Raw genomic sequence first — 6,064 nt, 5'->3', positions numbered from 1 at the left:
CTGGAAGGGGTATCACGGAATTTCTTGCAACTAAGGCATCTTATTAACCAACACATGCGCCTAGAAAGAGAAAAGGGGATAAGAATAAGGCTAGATTATGACGAATCGGAGCCCTCATTGTCGCTCGGACGTTCACCTTCCCCTTCAACCAGCTTAGGACTGGCTGCTTCTCTTTTTGAAGCTGGTCCAAGTGTAACCTGTCAACCCTTTAACCCATCTCCCTACACCTATGGGAGACCAAGCCCAACGGCTTTCCCTTTGTTCACTTCACAACCAATTGGACACGAGACCACTCTCGACCAAATATTGCAGTCACCAGATTCAAGTGCTCCTCCCACAGCCACTACATGGGAGCAGGCCATGTCGGTCTTACCTTTGGCTCAAAGTGTTGCGATGAGCACTCCCATGGGAACAAATCAAACAGCAGCAACCCCTGGAAGCCTTCAAGGCTTTAACCTCATGCCACAGATGATGGCTCAAATGATGGCACCTTTCCCTTGGACCCAGCTCATCAACCAAGCACTGGGTACTCACCAAGGAACAACAAGTCATAATCCTGCTGTGAGGCTAGATGAAGATCTGGCAAAGCCTTACAAGCCCGGTAACTTATCATGTTTCTCTCAATAAATCGCCGATTATGACTTTCAAACAAAAATCAAAATGCCACCCCATATAAGAACGTATGATGGGACTGAAGATCCCGAAGACCACCTCCAAGTTTTCACTGGGGCAGCCAGAATTGAAAAATGGTCCCATGCTGAATGTTGCTTGATGTTCATGCAAACGTTAGTCGGATCGGCAAGAATATGGTTCAACGATCTTCCTGCTCAAAGCGTTAGAAGCTTCGATGATCTGAGCAAAGGCTTCTTGGCCCACTTCTCACAACAAAGAAGGTACGTCAAGGACGCCACTGTCATTTTTCAGATAAAACAAAAAGATGATGAGAGCCTTCGAGATTTCATCAAAAGGTACAAGAAAGAAGGGTTACAATATGTGGGGGCTGACGAAAAAATGAGGGTGGCAGGCTTTATGAACGCCATCACCTCCAAGCACCTCACAAGGGACTTTAACAAGTGCCTGCCTAAAACCCTTGAAGAAGCTCTTGAACGAGCTGAGGCACATATTCGAGGCGAGGAGGCCGTTGATTTCAAAGAGCAGCAAAAAAGAGCTCCCAGTTGGCGAGGCAACAGCCCCAACCGAAAGAGAAGGAACTACAATCCTAATGACAAGTATCCCCGGAGTTCAGATCAACGAAGGCCTGAAGGCCGGAACCCTCCAAGCAGGGAAAAGACTGTAAACTTCACAGCCTTAAACAAAACCCCTCAGGAAATCCTTGCCACAGAAGAAGTGAAGCACAACTTCCGACCTCCTTGACCCTTGCCCAAGAGCAAGAAAAACGAAAGTTCCACCCAGTTCTGTGAGTTCAACAAAGAAAAAGGTCACCACACAAACGATTGCTTTCAACTCAAAAGAAGAATTGAGGAAGCCATCAAGTCTGGAGAATTGGCTCATTTGGTGAAAGGGGTCAAAGACAAGATGGCTGAAAGAAAAAGCAAATAAGTGAATGTCACACCCCCATTCTAGGCCTAGGAGTGTGAACCATAGTTGGTACCATGTTTGAAAATAAATCAGAGTTGCGGGTTCAAGCGGAAGACTTTATAAAAACAAATGATCGTTATTAAAATATTTACAATACAAAAGACGAGACGAAAATCTCGTTTTAAGTTTACTTGTTTATATGTTTTTACAAAACCACCATATTTTATATTTACACAAAATTATCCGAGCCATCGGATTCTTGAGCTTCTTCGTCTTTCAAGCTCTATTCCTGATTACCTGCAAAATGTTAATAAAATACGTCAGCAACGAATGCTGGTGAATATGCTGAAGCTAAAAATATTTTCTTTACTTAATCATCCCTCGAGACCACATAAGTCTCGGCCCATCTAGTCTTAGGAATAATCAAGTTAAAACAATCATTATAAACTCGAGTCTCTGCTTGAGATCACCTCAGCGAAACACCGCAACGTTTATGACATAACTTAGGTACCATAAATATACACATGGCCATTCCCCGCTCGGACGTAACTTAGGTCCGGCCCATCGTGGCTGGAGGTCGTGACCAAGCGTGGTGCGATGTGCCCACCGCGTTCCACATATGTAAGGATCCAGACAAACGTATACCATAGCCTGAGGGCTGGCTTATACTCTTATTTATAATGTTTTTAGAGACACATAGTCTCATGTAAACCCTTTTTCATATAACACGTTTGACTCTTTTGAAAACATGTTTGTAAAGTGGGGCGTATTTACCTTTTCAATGGGATCGGCTTCCAACACCGTCCGTGAGTCTCTTCTTGCTATCTCGCACCTATAGTACGAGTATAACATTCATTAGTCGGATACACGATCCGGCTTAAGACCTTTAGTCTTATAATCTCGATGAACCTTTAGTTCATTATTTCTTTTTACTTTAAAACCTTTAGTTAAAAAGTAATATTTATAAACCTTTAGTTTATATTTCAAAACCCGACGTTTCTTCTTTTTTAAGAAACGTATTTCTTTTATTTAAGTATATTCATAATACTTAAATAATATATTCTATAACAAAGAATAATTATATATTTATATATATACTCATATATATATATTTTCTTTTCCTTCTTTTCTTTGTTATTTTCGTTTCTCTTTTATATTCATCGAGTATAATTCCGACTTAGGCATTAAGCCTTTATAATATTTTAATATTATTTTGGTCGGGAATTACGCCTACCTTGTTTAGGCTTAGAAGTGCCCTAGATACTTGGGCAGCACTTCGACGTCGCTCGCTTATCAACTTTTACTTGATCAATACTTCCTTCCACACTTGGCACACCTTTCGAGACATCCACTCTTTTGGCACGCACTTCGAGGAGATCACCGGGTCGTCGGACAACACTTCCTTCTTGTTTGGAATGTCGGGGAATGGCACGGAAATCGAGGTAACGGGCACGAAAAACGAGGTTTCGGGCACGTTTACCGAGGTAGATTAGTGGCACGTAGTTCGAGGTAGTGAGAGAAAGCTAGAAAGAGAGTATGTATGTGTAATTGAGGTGTGAGGGGCTCAATCACGTGGCTGCCTATTTATAGCCAAATTTTGGACCCCATCACGATACGCGATGGGTCACTTGGCAGACCTATCGCGTACCGCGATGTAGGTCTGCTGAGTCAGAGCCTAGACCTGCCACGTGTCGACACGTGGCAGACGCCGCTACACGTGGCGACACGTGGCGGACGTGTTGCCACGTGGTGACACATGGCGATACACGTTGCCACCGTGTGCCACGTGGCACACGTGTCACCTGTGTTAGACTACCCTATCGCGGTACGCGATGGGTGTCTCCTCTGACCCATCGCGTACCGCGATAAGTCAGGAAAATCAGAATTTATGTTTTGGTCCCTGAAGTTTAGAAATTGGCAGAATCGGTTCTTTGACTTTGAAAAGTTGACATTTTTGGCCCAAAATTTACGTGATGTTACAGTGAATATGGTGAATATAGACCAAGGTGTTCCCCACAAACGACAATGCTTAGAGGCTTTGGAGTTTCAATGCATCTGCTTCCCAACGCCTCAAGGTAACCTACTCACAAACCCCCTAACGGTGGAAGCGAACATGGGAACACTCCAAACAAACAAAGCCTACATCGACACAGGGGCGGCCACATAGATCATGTATGAAAGATTCTTCAACCAGCTGAGCAAGGAAGAACGCTCAAGGCTTCAACCCTCCGAGTCATCTATAAAAGGTATCGCCGATGTACCCTTGAAGCCTTTAGGCCAACTAACCCTTGATGTCTGTTTTAGTGAAGGTAGGATGAAGAAAATCAAGCCACTCACTTTTGTGGTTATCAACACACAAATACATAGAGCATCATAGTTCATAAACAAGGCCATTCCAAGGCCATAGCTAAATAGCATTCATACATAATAAGCCAATTAAGGCTAAAACGAGGAAATCACAAGGATTCCCAAGAAAATGTTCAAAGGGCCGTAAAGGCCAAACACAACCACAAGGTAGAAACTTTAAGAGTTTCATGCCAAACCTACATTGTTTAAGATTACATAACATTGTTTTAAAAGTGCTAAGAAAGCTACGAATCAAGTACTTAAACATCAGAAACAGACTTTGAGGTACTAGCCTTACCACCCTTAGCCTTCTTGGACTTCTTGACTTGTGGGACAACATCAGCAATAGTCGAGCCTTCGAGGCTTGCCACATGAGATCCGCCGCTTCCTCCAGATAAAGTCTCCTCACTATCACCGATACGGGAACGTTTTTTCGACCAGGACTCAAGCACCTCTTTAGCAACATTCTCATAAAGGCCGGCTGGTTTCAAGCCCTGCAAAACTGAAAGAGACTTACCATAGCATGAACTGAACCAGTGAAAAGCTTGTAGGCTTCAGGGCTAAACAAGGGAGACTGCTCCATAGGCTGACCGGCTTCGTGATGATGGAAGCCTACAATGAAACCCAAATGCTTCCCATGGCCTAACAGCTTCGTGTAAACATCGTCCAGCACCGAGTTAAACTCTTTAGAATGAAGCAAGTAAGAAACAACCTGCTGAAAACCATGCTCAATCAACCACTTGTTGTCATCAGAAGTCTGGGTAACCGAAGCCTTCAAGCCTTCCTTCTCCATCTCGAAGGCTCTCCTCTGCACCTCAAAGGCTTCACAGTCAGCATCCAACCTAGCCCTGTCAGCTTCCATAGCTTTCTTCAACCCTGCCATCTCAATCTCATGGCCACGAGCCAACTCTTCAATCTTTTTCACATGCACTTTCTCCTTCTCTGAATAACCTTCAACTTCTTTCTTCATAACCGCCATAGAGGCCTTCATCTTCTCATTCGACTTCATGAACTCCTCATACTCCTCCATCCCCGTGCGAAACCGAGTAACATCTTCTGCTAAAAGGGCAGAAAAGTTACAAGAGTTCAAAATCAACCTAGACAACAGAGATTCACCTTCCATCTTGGAGATAGTATCACGAACCCCCGTAGGAGCAAAATGAGCCAATGCATCGGCACAAACCTCGGGATCCTTGAAACTATCCCCAACCTTTACACTCCATCCTGGCACATAAACTGCATTCCCGTCCAACCCTTGAACGACTGGCATCTCAACCTTCTTGCCAGTCGACTTCTTCTTCTTAGAAACCACCAACCCCTGCTCCTTCTCAACCTCCATAGTTGGGCCTTGGTCTTCAGAAACCTGAATATCATCACTAACCTCAACTGGCTCATGAGAGGATGAGGCGGCAACAGACTTTAACAAACGACGTGTGGAACGACGAGTGGAAGATTTTGGAACAGTGGTCTTGGTGAACCCTTTAACATTTGCAACCCCAGCATACTCAGCATCCTCAAATCGACCCTCTTTCCCTCGAATAACCAAATCCTCCCCAACAACGGCATCAACATCAGTAAAACCAACGTCAGAAGTATCATCACTCTTTAAAAAGTCCAAAGCTGACATGACTGCAAACACAAAAGGGAACACATTAGCAAACATATCAACAAAATAAAGCAAAAACAGAAAAAACAAATGCGTACCCTTATTATCCCTCATAAGCACGGGATCCCGATTAGGCTTATCCCAAAGTTTGCTAATTCCTAACAAAACAAGAAGATGTTCGGGGAGAGGACGAAGACGCGAAGGACATGTTCTAATTGATTTAAAAAAGGTTTAGTTTAACTCAGATTCGGCCGGTTCTGGTTCATTTAGAATGGCTTCGGGTTGTCTCCAAACGGGTTTAAACTGAAGGATAGAATCAGAAACAAAGAAAAACCGGTCCTTCCAAGAACCGAGGGTTGTAACCGTCGACGAAACCAAACATATATCAACCTTGGTATGTTCGAACGTGTACCAATCACCATTTTTCGCTAAGTGAAAGAAACGGCGAAAATTCAACAGCGAAGGGTCATAACCTAGGGCTCTACATAAAACTTCAAAATGCAAAACCCTAGCAAGCCCTAACGGATGGGTTTGGCCGAATGATATACGATAATACTCCAAAACATTAAGAAC

This window comes from Bidens hawaiensis, unplaced genomic scaffold, assembly GCF_021521415.1.
Source record: "Bidens hawaiensis isolate Kalapana, Puna unplaced genomic scaffold, B.hawaiensis_p1.1 tig00009824_1, whole genome shotgun sequence".
NCBI lineage: Eukaryota > Viridiplantae > Streptophyta > Magnoliopsida > Asterales > Asteraceae > Bidens > Bidens hawaiensis.
This window is presented reverse-complemented; position numbering follows the sequence as displayed.